General features: G+C 41.6%; 1 non-coding gene across 1 annotated transcript; it reads left to right on the top strand.

The window, feature by feature from the left end:
• The first annotated feature begins 6113 nt into the window (after positions 1–6113).
• Positions 6114–6220, top strand: LOC133787411 (small nucleolar RNA R71). Its single transcript, XR_009872435.1, has one exon. It is a non-coding gene; the product is annotated as a small nucleolar RNA R71 (small nucleolar RNA).
• The last annotated feature ends 8781 nt before the right edge of the window (positions 6221–15001 follow it).

Below are 15001 nucleotides of genomic sequence, written 5' to 3' on the forward strand. Positions count from 1 at the left end.
ACTGAAACGTGCCCCTTCCATACTTAAGACCTCAGCCACCGCATCATAGTCTGGCTCCTCGAAATGGGCCAACTGCCAGTATTCATCCTCTTGTGCAGAAAAAGAGGGAAGACCCAGTAATTGGTTGAATGCATAGGCTGATGTAGGCACCAATTTGCCTCTGACAAAATTATTCTGCTCTGCATCTTGATAGGAGAAATTGGCGAAAAATTCATATATAATAGAGTAGTTGGCTGAATCCACATGGTTCGAATCACAAAACAAATTCCATCTTCGACGCACTATTTCAGCTTTTATAAGTTCATAACCAGGGTGCTGTACAGCAGGGGCCTCATCAAAGTCAAACCCCCTTTCCCTTACCACCGATCTTTTATAAATCTTTTTAAACAAATCGGCAGCATCCTTACTCACAAAAAGATTCGTGTCATACTCAGCTGGGGCAGGTGGTGTTGGTGGTGGTTGAGTGCGTGATGAGGATGCTTTCTTGGAGGAGGTGCCTCTAGGGGGATTTCTCTTAGGACCCATAATATCTTTCAAAAAAAACCAACTAAACCCCCAAATATGCTCTCAAGAACTTGAGTATACTTTCCTTTTTGGTGTCACTCCCCCCCAAACTTACTAATTACCACAATCAACACCCCAAACACTAATTCCCACAATCAATAGCCTTTAACAATAATTCCCACAATCAAAAATTGACAAAACCCTTAATCTTCTCACAAGAACAACAAAGAACAATCCACAACACCACAATGCAATCTAATCTCTAATCAAAAGTATTAGATTAGAGAAGATACACTTACTTGAATGGCACAAAAATCCTTCTTGTGGTCTCCTTGACTGATGGAAGTCTCAAACAAAATTAGAGAGAAAAGAAGTTTTGAGTGTGAGTAAGATTGTGAGAGTGAATGAATGGGATAATGGCTGATTTAGGGCTTTTTATCCCAATTTTTGGACTAGGGCCGCGGCATTACCTTGACTATGCCGCGGCCCGCATCAAATTTCCACATTGGAATGCCGCGGCCCTCTCAGACATATGCCGCGGCCCGCCTTGTGATTCTGGGAAAACTTGGGATCAATGCCGCGGCCCTCCTCATCTATGCCGCGGCCCTCCTCATCTATGCCAAATCCGTGAGCCTCTGGAACCCCCCAATGCCGCGGCATCATAGGGCTATACCGCGGCCCTTAAGGAATTTTTAATTTTTTGATTTTTTTTAAATTTTTTTTCATTTTTCACGTTTTTCACGATTCTAAAAGTCCAAAAATAAACCAAATATCCATTGTTTACAAATACAAAAGTATAAAAAAATAACAAGTAAAATATAGGGTGCCTCCTACAAGCGTTGTCGTTAACGTCATTTAGCCGGACGCGGAACCCTCTTCAGAGAGGCTTCAGAAGGAGGATAGACTTCACTTGATCAAAACTACCACCCAAGTAGGGTTTCAATCTGTGACCATTGACTTTAAATGAATCACCTGAGTTGCCCCGAACTTCTACAGAACCATAAGGAAAAACTTGAACTACAGTGAATGGTCCGGACCATCTTGACTTCAATTTGCCAGGAAACAGTCGAAGTCTTGAATTGAACAGAAGTACCTGCTGCCCTGGTTGGAACTCCCCTCTGATTAAGTTCTTGTCATGCCAAGCCTTTGTTCTTTCTTTATAAATCTTAGCATTCTCATAAGCCTCATTTCTGAACTCGTCAAGTTCATTCAGTTGCAACAGTCTTCTTTCACTAGCGGCACTCCAATCATAATTTAACTTTTTCATAGCCCAAAATGCCCTATGCTCCAATTCGACTGGTAGATGACACGCTTTACCAAACACCAACCTATAAGGAGACATGCCTATTGGTGTTTTGAATGCAGTTCTGTACGCCCAAATCGCATCATCTAACTTTTTCGACCAATTCTTCCTCGAACTGTCAACGGTCTTCTCAAGGATGCTCTTGATTTCTCTGTTCGAAACTTCAGCTTGCCCATTTGATTGAGGATGATAAGGCAAAACTTTTCGGTGATAAACTCCATAACGAGCCAGCAGTGCATCCAATTGCTTATTCACAAAGTGTTTCCCTTCATCGCTAATCAGAGCTCGGGGAGTGCCAAATCTAGTAAAAATATGTTTATGCAGAAAATTAAGCACAGTTTTACCATCATTGGCTCTAGTTGCTGCAGCCTCCACCCATTTGGATACATAATCCACTGCCAATAGAATATATTCATTGTTGTAAGACGGTGGAAAAGGCCCCATAAAATCGATGCCCCATACGTCAAACATTTCCACCTCAAGAATCCCTTGTAGAGGCATTTCGTTTCTCCTCGAGATATTGCCAGTTCTCTGACATCTATCACAGGCCTTGACAAACACATTGGCATCCTTGAATAATGAAGGCCAATAGAAACCGCTTTGTAATACCTTAGCTGCCGTTCTTGATGCTCCAAAATGCCCTCCGCATTGTTGAGTATGACAGTGATTAAGAATGGACTGCATCTCTTCTTCAGGAACGCACCTTTTGATAATCTGATCAACACAGTGCCTATAGAGAATAGGTTCCTCCCAATAGTAGTGTTTCACCTCAGAAAAGAATTTCTTTAATTGCTGCTTTGACATTTCAGAAGGCACAATTTTTGCAACCAAAAAGTTCACTATGTCTGCAAACCAAGGGACAGCTAAAGTCTCACTTACCCCAAACAACTGCTCATCAGGAAAATGATCATTGATTTGCACTGCTTTCTTATTTTCAGTCTCCTCCACCTCAAGTCTAGAGAGATGATCAGCTACCACATTCTCGCTGCCCTTCTTGTCACGAATCTCCATGTCAAATTCTTGAAGCAACAGAATCCATCTAATCAAGCGGGGCTTGGCATCTTTCTTTGACATCAGGTATTTAATAGCAGAGTGATCAGTGTAGACAATCACCTTGTTACCAATCAGATATGGTCTGAATTTATCGCAAGCAAACACAATAGCTAGCAACTCTTTTTCTGTAGTGGCATAATTAAGCTGAGCATCATTTAGAGTCCGACTAGCATAGTAAATAGACCTGAATACCTTATCAATCCGCTGTCCCAGAACTGCCCCCACTGCGTAATCACTGGCATCACACATCAACTCAAAAGGCAATTCCCATCTCGGAGCTATCACAATTGGAGCAGAAATAAGCTTTTCTTTCAAGAAATTGAACGCCCTCAAACATTCGTCATTAAAATCAAAGACAACTCCATTCATAAGCAGATTCGAGAGAGGCTTAGACACCTTTGAGAAATCTTTGATGAATCTTCGATAGAACCCAGCGTGACCAAGAAAACTTCTAACTCCTTTGACTGAAACTGGTGGAGGCAGCCTTTCAATGGTAGAAGTTTTCGCTCTATCTACCTCAATTCCCTCACTTGAAATTTTATGGCCAAGGACAATCCCCTCTTTCACCATAAAATGGCATTTCTCCCAATTCAACACCAGATTAGCCATCTCACAACGACGCAGCACGTTCTTTAAATTACCCAAACAGAGGTCGAATGATGAGCCAAAAACAGAGAAGTCATCCATGAAAATCTCAATACACCGGTCTACCATGTCTGAAAATATGGCCATCATGCACCGTTGAAATGTTGCAGGGGCATTGCATAGTCCAAATGGCATTCTCCTGAAAGCAAATGTGCCATAAGGACATGTGAAGGTTGTTTTCTCTTGATCCTCTGGTGCAATAGCGATCTGATGATACCCAGAATACCCATCCAAGAAACAGTAGTAGCTGTGGCCTGCCAATCTGTCAAGCATCTGATCAAGAAAAGGCAAAGGAAAATGATCCTTCCTTGTTGCCTTATTGAGCTTGCGGTAGTCTATACAAATCCGCCACCCCGTTACAGTCCTTGTTGGAATGAGTTCATTGTTCTCATTTTTCACCACAGTCATTCCACCCTTCTTAGGTACCACTTGCACAGGGCTCACCCATGCACTATCAGAAATTGGGTAGATCACCCCAACATCCAACCATTTAAGAATCTGATCCAATACTACATCCTTCATGGCTGGATTGAGTCTTCTCTGGGCCTCTATGGATGGCTTGCTATTCTCCTCCAATAAAATTTTATGCATCACTGTCGCTGGGCTTATTCCTCTAATATCTGCCAATGTCCACCCAATGGCCAATTTATGCTCCCTTAGAACCCTCAACAGTTTCTCCAATTCTACCTTTGACAGGTCAGCTGACACAATGACCGGTAAAGTTTCATTCTCTCCCAAATAAGCATATTGCAAGTGATCTGGGAGGACCTTTAAGTCCAACGGTGGTGGCTGCTGAATGGAGGTTAGCGGTTTATCAGTCGCATCCGCTAATTCTTGGAACTTTTTCCAATATGGTAAGAAAGAGTTGATCCAGTTTACACATTCTCTGATCTCAGCATCCTCATCATCATCGCCCTCATCACCCAATAATACTGCCTCTAAGGCATCACTGCTCATCCTTCTCTTGGAGACTGCCTTTTCTATCATATCCACACTAAAGCAACTGTCACTAGCCACCGGATACTTCATAGACTTGAAGACATTAAAGACCACCTCATCTCCTTGAACTCTCAGCTTAAGCTCTCCTTTTTGAACATCAATAAGAGCTTGGCCTGTGGCTAAAAATGGTCTACCAAGAATAATAGGAACATCTGTGTCCTCCTCCATGTCCAGAACAATAAAGTCAGCGGGAAATATGAACTTATCCACTTTCACAAGAACATCCTCAATAATACCTCGTGGATGTGTTAACGATCGGTCTGCGAGCTGTAAAGTGACAGTTGTTGGTTTTGCCTCCCCCAAACCAAGTCTTTTAAACACAGATAAGGGCATCAAATTGATACTTGCCCCCAGATCACATAAGGCGTGCTTGCATTCAAACTTGCCAATGGTGCAAGGTATGGTGAAACTCCCCGGATCTCTCAGCTTTTGGGGTAACTTCCTTTGTAAAATAGCGCTGCACTCTTCAGTGAGTGCTACAGTCTCATAGTCCTCCATTCTCCTTTTCTTTGACAGAATCTCCTTCATGAACTTAACATAACTGGGCATCTGCTCCAAGGCCTCCGCAAAAGGAATGTTTATGTGCAGCTTTTTAAACACCTCAAGAAACTTAGAAAACTGTTTATCAAGGGTAGTCTTTCTAAGCCTCTGAGGGTATGGAACTCTAACTGGCTGCTCAATGACAACTGGGGGACTCTGTTCTGACTTCTGATGGTCTTCAGTAACCCTTTCTGAATCAGACTGTGCACCCATCTCTTTTTTCTGAACCACTGCCTGTGGAGGTCTAGGCTGCTCTGTTTGCTTCCCACTCCGCAAAGTGATTGCTTGAACTTGCTCCTTGGGGTTGACTTCAGTATTACTTGGCAAGTTTCCCTGGGGTCTGTTATTGAGCATATTTGCCAACTGCCCAACCTGTGTCTCAAGGTTTCGAATGGAGGATCTTGTCTCAGTCATAAATTGAGTCTGAGTGTTAGTAAGAGTCAACAGGGCAGCTTGCAGTTCATTAGGTCTCTCAGGTTGAGGCATTGATTGTTGAGGCCTAGGCTGCATTGATGACGAAGCTTGATTCATAGGTGGCTGAGGCATGTTATTCTGAAATTGACCCTGAAACTGAGGTTGTTGGCCTTGATTATTCTTCCACGAAAAATTGGGATGATTTCGCCACCCAGGATTGTAGTTGTTGGAGAATGGATTATTGAGTGGCCTCTGAAAATTTCCCACCGCCTGAACTTGAGCATGATCCATGGGGGTGTTATTCATACAGATAGGGCACTGATCGACAGAATGAGCACCACCACACATTTCACATCTCACTGTCATCTGAACCGCATTAGCAGACACACCTGTCTGTTGCAACTGCTTGGTCAAAGAGGCTACTTGCGCTGTTAAGGCAGTGATTGCATCTAGCTCATGCACCCCAGCTACCTTTCTGACTCCTGATGATCTTTCCTCAGACCACTGATGGTTGTTTGTAGCCATGTCCTCCAGCAGCTCATAAGCGCCAGTTGCGCTCTTGCTCATAAAAGTGCCACCCGCTGCAGCATCTATAATGGTTCTGGTTGTCGGACATAAACCATTGTAGAAGTTCTGTACTAGCATCCACTGTTCAATGCCATGATGAGGACATCTTCTAAGGAGTTCCTTAAACCGTTCCCACGCCTCATATAATGACTCTCCGTCATTCTGGCAAAAGTTATTTATCTCTCCCCTTAATTTAGCAGCTTTGGACGGAGGGAAGAATTTGGACAAAAACTTCTGAGCTAGATCTTGCCAAGTGACAATGGAGTTTGGCTGCAGAGAATTCAGCCAACTTTTAGCTCTGTCCCTTAGAGAAAATGGGAAGAGCCTAAGCTTGATTGCGTCATCACTCACCCCATTATATTTGAAGGTTCCACACAATTCTAGGAAGTTGGACAAATGGGTGTGAGGATCTTCAGAGGGCAACCCATTGAATTGCACAGAGGACTGCACCATTTGTAAAATAGCAGGCTTGATTTCGAAGTTGTTGGCCTCTACAGCTGGTGGGCGTATACTATTTTGTACTCCCGTCAGAGTGGGTAGCACATAATCTCTCAGACTCCTCTCAGCGTTGGTCTGAGCCTGAACCCCTTGGACAACTCCTGGATTTAGACCATTCCTGCCATCCCCATCATTCTGTGCCATCTTCACAGAATTCTGGGTCTCTCTCTTATTCTTTCTGATTTGATTGCAAGTCTTTTCGATCTCGGGATTCAGAGGAACAAGTGTGGCTTTTCCTTTTCTGCCACGCATATACCAAAATTCACATGAGATAGACAAATTAAGCAACTAAACAGATTAGAAACGAGAGAAATTAAAATCAAATTAGAATAAAAATTAATTAGACTGATATTGATAATTTTCAGTCCCCGGCAACGGCGCCAAAAACTTGTTGCGATAATTTTGCTATGCAAGTGCACACAGTCGCAAACTTGTAATAAAATGGTAAAACCAAGTATCGTCCTCAAGGACTGAATTATCAATTACCAGTCAATTAATCTCTTGTTCTATTTGATGAATTAAAATTTCTTGATTTTTGTAAAATACAGCAAAAGAATCGATAGAGTGCAGAAATAATAATCGACAATTAAATAGAATAATAACTAATAGTAAAAACTCGTAATTCAATCACTGAGAAACAATTAGGATATTCAATCTCATCAACTATCCTTCCTATTATTCCCTAATGCCAAGTATGAATTCTTCTTATTTTAACCTAATTCAATTAACAAGTTGAGACAGCAGCCTATAATCATTCTATGAATTATAAACTCAACCTAGGTGACAATTTCCTATATTTCTATGGTAAATTGAACCACAAAGGTAGCATTAAATTCCACAACTTAATAACAGTTACACAATTAATTCAGATACTTTCGTTCTAAATTAGAATTATGTCCAATATAACCACAGCATAATTAAATCTCACTTCTCAGATTTTGACTTAAAAACATATATATATATATGACTAAAGATGGCCAATCAATAATCAATCTATAAGAACAGGTTATAAGGAATTGAAGAAGATTGGAGAAGAGGAAATTAAAATTGCATTAGGTCATAATAGAAATTCAAGTGATTCAATTGAACATCCTAAACAGAAAATTAGTTCATAGTCATAGTGCTAATCACAACAGAATTTAAAGATAACATCTAGAAGAAAAACATGTAAAAATACTCTAAGCTTGAGCCTTCAACACCAGAACTCCTCCCTTCGTCCGTACGTCCTTCTCTCTTCTTTTTCGTCCTTTAAAACCTAGGATTTTTAGATTTTAGAGAGGCGGGCCGCGGCTCTACATACACTATGCCGCGGCCCGTGTCAAAATTTCTGGGCAGACTATCCTTTCAATGCCGCGGCTCTCTGAAACCATGTCGCGGCCCGCATCATTGTCTTCTGGGCAGAATGCCCATCCATGCCGCGGCTCTACCTAGCCATGTCGCGGCCCGAAGATGTCCTCAAAAACCATGCTTCTGTTTCTCCCCCTAGCCGCGGCCCTACTTTGATCAAGCCGTGGCTCTTAAGGAATTCTTCAATTCTTCAAGTTTTCATCCCAAAATTTCACCAACACTTCCAAATTGTGTTGAGAACCATTCTTGATCAAAATATGATGAAAAACTCGATTATTTCTTCCCTTTCTTTGGCATTTCCTTCCACATGCTCAATTCTTCCTGATATTCACAAAAACAACCAAACAAAGCGTAAACCCGCGCTAAAACAAGGAAAAACAAAATAAAAGACTACTAAAAACATCACCAAAACATCATGAAAACTAGACTCATCACCTTCCCTTCTCTTCATTTTCTTTGCTTCTCCTTTGGAGATTTTGAGCTCAATGGGTGGAACTAAGCTAGGAGATCAAGGGGTTTAAGCTATAGACTTGGTTCAGCCATTGGAGAGGGTTCAATTCCAGGTTTGAGGTGAGTTTTATCAATTGTTTTACTGGTTTTGCTCTGTTTTCGTTCATGGATTTCAGCTCTTAATTTAGGTGTGGAAAGTTGGAATTAAGGGGAGTTCTTGGGATGTTTTACTTGGGTTATGATGAGGGATAGCTATGGGTGATGTTTGGTGGTTAGATGGGTGTTTGAAATAGGTTTGGGTGGTGTTTAAACTGGGTTTGAAGGGTTGGTTCTAAGAGAAATCGTAGAGGAAGAAAAACAGGGTTTTTGGCTGAACTGGGTGTTGCGCCGCGGCATGGCAGGGGTGAGCCGCGGCCCTTGGTGGCTGCTGGGTTTAGGCACCTCTGTCTGAGGGGCGGGCCGCTGCATGGCCAAGGAGGGCCGCGGCCCTTAAGGCATTTTTGGGCAAAGTGAGCTTTTAAGCATGGGGATTCAAGTCTAAGGCCTCGGGATTGAACCTACTACTCGGTTGAGTAGTGTTTGAGGTCCCGGAGGTTAGGTTTTGGTTTGGGAACCTATTATTATTCATTTTATTGATGGAATCCCATAATTTGGTTATGACCAGGTAACCACTAAAGGACCAAAAATTCGATCGTTCTCAGGGTCACTCTTTTATTTGTTCTTGCTCGAACCGGAGGTAAGAAAACTGCACCCAAAGTGTGACATGCATGGATATTTGTGAGGCATGTTGATTGTATAAATATGGACATGGATTGAATACAGAATCAACAAAAGTGTTAGTATCAGCTGTGAGGCTGTGACTTATTTGTCAGGCTCGGCAGTGTTACTGGACACAGGTCAGGAAGCGCTGACTTACTTGTCAGAACGGCCTTAGCGTGAATCACGCAAGCCAACAGAGATTAGATCTAATCGACCATTAGCATTGAGTGACTCAAGGAGCATTAATGCCTGACCGACCCTGAGGGTCGATGAACAAACAGAGCCTGGAGGCTAGTGGCTTACCTATCAGCCACTCTCCCGCTACAAAGCAGAGCTTGAAGGCTAGTGGCTTACCCATCAGCCACTCTCCTGCTAGAATAGAGAGCTTGGAGGCTAGTGGCTTACTTAACAGCCACTCTCCCGCTAAAATCATGTGATGTTCATTTTCTTGTTGAAAGCTTTATGTTTAGTATGATTATAATGATAATCATTTGATAATGTTATTGAAAAGTGTTATGTTTTCTTGCTGGGCCTTGGCTCATGGATGTTATGTGGTGCAGGTAAAGGGAAAGAAAAGCTCACCTAGCCTTGAGTGGAGAGCTGATGTGGTGGTGTGTACATATGCGGCCGCTTGACTGCCACGGTCATGGTGTTCTCAGAGGAACTAGGGGGTTTACCCTATTTTTGCCGCTTAGGTCGGCGGGATTGTAAATTTGAAACTGTACTGACCATTTTGTACTGAGAACCACTTGTAAATGTTTTGTTTAGCTCTGCAGAGCAGTTTGTAATAAAATCTCCATTTCCTTTTTATTGGTTTTGTACCTTAACCTATTAATCACACTTAGAGCACGTTTTTGACCAAAGGACTCAGGCAATGAGTCAAATTTCCGGTCCACCGTTCACCGTAACTGTTCTGGGGTAGCCAGGGCGTTACATTTAAACATTCAACATGCCTCAATAATAACCATGCATGTCATATATAGGGTTCAATTTTCTTACTTCTGGTTCAAGCGAGAATTAATAGAAGAACGACCCTTGAGAACGATCAACCTTTTAGTTCCTTGACGGTCACCTGGTCATAACCAATTATGGGATTCCATCAATAAAATGAATAACAAAGGTTCCTGAACCAAAACCTAGCCTCCGAAACACTGAATCCTACTAAATCGGGTAGTAGGATCGATCCCAAGGCCTAAGGTTTGAATCCCTAAGCCAAAAACCTACTTTTGGCAAAAATTCCACTAAGGGCCGCGGCCCTCCCTCACCATGCCGCAGCCCGCCTCCTCAACCAGAAGCGGCCCCCCTTCCTTTTCCCCAACACGGGCCGCAGCCCTCCATCTCCATGTCGTGGCCCAATGGCCCTGCAGCTTCTCCCTTCCTCTTCCTCAAGCTTGGCCCGCAGCGCTCTAGAACAGAGTCGCGGCCCCACCTGAAACTCAGCCAAAAACCCCTATTTTTCCCCTTCGAACTCATTCCAAAACCTCATTAAAACTCTCCCAATATCACAAAGCAACGCCACCAACTACTACCAGAACTTATCTACTATATAAGCATCAAAACCTAAGCCTTACACCAATCAATACTTCATCAAATTCCCCATTCAATGTTCAAAACTCCAAACCTTAAAACCAGCAAAAAAATAGAGCAAGACACTATAAAATGGAACTAGAACCTTACCTTAAGCTTGAATTGAAACCTCTTCAATAGTTGAACTATAGTCTAAGACCTCAAGCTTCAAACTCCAAGCTTGAATCCCCAAACTTGCTTCAAAATCCAAGGGAAGGAGAAGATAAATGGTGAGGATCGTGAGGAAAGAAACAAAACTCTGTTTCTACAGCCTTCAACCTATATATAGCCTAGGTCAAATGACTAAAATAACCTCCATGCTTAATTCCTCTCTTAACAACCCCCAAGGGCAAAACCATCATTTTCCACCTATCTCGTTAATGATAATTAACGCTCTCCAATTCCCGCTATTCTTAAATACCAATAAAATTATATCCCATTATCCTTTAATTCCCGGTAATGCTCTAGTCACTAAACCACCCCGAGACTCACCCTGAGCCCCGAGCTTAAACCTGTTATGACCAAACCGATATTTTGAATTCAAAGATCGTCTCATGCCGAATAGCTCGAACAAATCCACATTATAATGTGGTCTCAACAATAATTCACCGACATGCATGCAAATATACAATTATGCCCTCAACGGGCCAAATTACCAAAATATCCCTGAGATGAAATGTGGACCCACATGCATGCATTTAACATCATATTATAATATAATTCACATAAACATGCACGTAATCATTTAATGGAATAATAAATCTATTATGGCCCTCCCGGCCTACTAATCCAACCATCAATCCTCATTAGGGATTTCAGGGCATTACATTATAACCGTTCAAATTAGAAAAAAAAATGAAAAATGGTTTTGATTGTCAGCCTCACTTGCCGCGACCACTAGCCTTTGTCCCCCAGGTCGTGGCCAGGGATTATCAGTGGCTGCGACCACACCTTCAATTCCAGCAAAAAAAATTCAGTTTTCCAAAATGTCACAAACCCATTCCCACATGATTTTGTAACCTCCATACACCTAATGAGAGTTATAAACATGTCTCCAACAACCATATTTTATAATGTCTTTGTGAAATCCATACTCAAATTTGTAACACACAGTCTACATATTATTGAGTAATATTTGGGAGTTACAAATTTGTAACTAATTTTTTAACTCCAAAATATGTCACATTTGGGCACACATATGTGTCCAATTTTGTGACTCTCAATAATATATTACAAGGTGTGGCAAATCACATTTTGTCACATTATTTAATTTAACATTATATTATTTAAAATAATATAACATTCCCCACTTAGACTAAATAATCACTTTTTGTAACACTTATTTTCAAACATTATATTAAGGTATAATATTCCCTCACTTGATTAAATAATTACTCCCTATATAAGCCTTTGCATTGGTGCATAAAGTAAAATGTCTTTCGACTTGAATTTTACCTTAGTATAATTATCACAAAGTTTGTTGAAATTTTGGTTGCCGAACCATTGAACCACTATCTCTTGATAACAAACTAGTGATAACACACACATTTTCCATGTTCACTTGGACCCCAATGTCTCGCTTTTGCGCCGTTAATGTCCATGTGCACATTCCATTCATAGACTTTTCTTGAGAATGACTCCCAATTCTCACGAGGGGCAGCACCACCCCTAGGTCTATATAAGTAGAACTCTTACAATATTTGTTACCCTGAAATACTTCTCTTTTTAAGACTGAGTTCTATTAAAAAAACCTTTCGGTTTTAACCCTCATTTTGGTAACACACTAGTACTCATATCTCATATGGGACAAAATTTGAGTACTACTATTATTCACTTGATTGACTTGTTATTACCTATTGAACCTAATACTAGTTTGGTTACTAGTATTAAGATATGTTACCATCAACCGTGAATCTCTTTAGGGAGTCTAAGTCCCACCCGTTGAGATGTAGAAATGATTCCATTTGAGTCATTTCTTTTCTCATGTATGCATATTAAACACTCTCATTGTTTTATTCAAACTTTTTTGCTAGCTATAGTTTGATTAAAATAGTTGCACCATTAAAATAGTGATTTTGACCATAGTCAACACCCCCACTACTTTATATTTCAATATCCAAGATAAACTTTTTCTTGAATATTAATTCTAGAAAATTCTTTTTTTCTAAAATTATCCTTTATGTTTTAAATTGATTCCTTCTTGAATCAAAATATTAAAACAATAACTTTAGACACCAAACATGTCTAGAATTATCCTTGCTATACACATAAAGCCAAAGTAATTCACAATGTGGAATTTCAAATCACCTATTTGATAGGATGACCAAATTAATCAACCATTATCAACAAAATAAATTGATTAACTTTGGAGCATCACCCCCACATTTCTCACATAGTGATAATAAAATATTACTTTAAAATAGAAATCTCTTCATTTCTATTAAGTCATTTATCCTCCAAGATAAATCTAGACTTATAATTCTCAAAGTTCATCACGAGTCCTCAAGCCATATGATAAGCTTACAATAGATCAAAATAAACAAAACCTCAATGTTAGTTTATTTTGACTATCATTTACTTGCAAAAATAAGACACACTTCTTTGAAAGTAACTTTCACTTTGTTGTCTGTATTTTCACCTCCGACACGTGGCGACCCCCAGTGGCTGGCTTGGACGTTCATAAACGTCATCAAGACATGTTACTGCCCGAGGACTCTAGTTGGAGCGAGGATCCTCCTAGGTCGTGGGTGCCTTGATAGATTACTCTCTGAGGTCTGTCCTCAAAGATGGAAGGTTCTCCTGCTAGGACAATTAAGGTGAGGGCTCTCATCTCCCAGTCGTCTCACAGGTCTGAGGTTTTGGTTCTCGAACCTACGATAAGGCGCAACGTGTCAGCAAATGCGGGTATTCAGAGCCAAAGGATCGTTTGACAACCTTTATGGATGATCCATCAACAGAGTTGTCGAGTGTACGACTCGACAATTCGCACACCCACTACGCAATCTGACATGGAGGTACTTATAGCATGCCCTGACAGTACATGGGGCATGCTCCTTATAAAGTAGGTGCTTTTCTGCAGTGGGCCTCGCAAATCTCACTTGGGTTGTGATCTCTATTCAATGCATCCCAATGAATTGAAGTGGTATTAATCCCCAAATAATGGGAAGAATGTGTATTAATTACTTACGATTAGTATTAATGACCCCAACCTCTATAAATAGGGTTTGGATTTTTAGAGAGAAAATATTTTGTACTCAAAGAAATCTAAACACTGCCTGAGAATACACAATTGAAGCTTGCCCTCACAAGCTTCCAATCCTTTTAATACCAGAGACTCGTGGATTAGGGTTCTTTTATAACCTGAACCACGTAAAAATCCTTGTGTTCGATTCACTTATTTCTTTAACCTCTCTTCTTACGGTTGATAGCGAAAAAGTCAGTCAACATTTTGGTGCTTTCATTGAGAGCTTGAAGAAAGCATTTGAAACACTCATAGCCATGGTAACTACACAAAGAAACATTACAGATGATGCTCCCTCCTATCGAAGTTGAAGGAGGAGTTCCCAGTTTCCAACCACCCTAGGATGTGCCTGAGATGATGGAGGACTACGATGAATATGCCGAGTATGACGGCGAAGATAATGGTGTCGACCAGGGGTATTATGAGGAAGAATACCCTCAGCCCATGGACGAAGAAGAGACATCGGAAGTGGTGGTGCTTCGTGAACAAGTGGTAACCCAACAACAAAAGATCGATGCTTAAGAAGGTAATATCGTCGCCCTACAGGAAATGGTACTTGCCATGAAGGTCACTCTTGCAGGCTAGGGGCTGCGAGTGGACCCCAATGGCAACGTACCTATTGGGCATCCAACTGGCGTGCTGCCTGTGCACCCCATTAGAGTGCCATCTGTCATTGCCGCTGGAGTGCCTCTTGAGCACCCGACTGCAGAGGCTCGAGATCCGCCAACTGAGGTGCCTGCCGGGCACCCAGCAGGAGTTGGAACCCTGATGCCACCATAAGATCGCGGTAAGGGAAAGGCTGACGATAATCTTGCTCCAAAGCATAAGTGGGCTCGTCAAGAACCCAGAGGCCACCAGGTTCCTCAGCAGGCTGGCAGAGGTAATGACTAATGGCCCCAAGGGCACCGCCAGGTAGTCAACGCCCATGGAGATTGGGGCATTCCCCCCAACGCGCCTATACAGATTGCGCGAGGCCTGAAGCTAGTGTCCCCTCGGGACCTAACTAGCCTCGTAGGAATAACGGTCCAGGGATCTGTCTAAGGAATGCCCCCACAAAACGAGAACACGGCAACAGTATTTTGGTAAACAAAAATGTTGAGTTTGATGGAGAGACC

The sequence above is a fragment of the Humulus lupulus genome, chromosome 6 (genome assembly GCF_963169125.1).
Source record: "Humulus lupulus chromosome 6, drHumLupu1.1, whole genome shotgun sequence".
In the NCBI taxonomy this organism is placed as follows: Eukaryota; Viridiplantae; Streptophyta; class Magnoliopsida; order Rosales; family Cannabaceae; genus Humulus; species Humulus lupulus.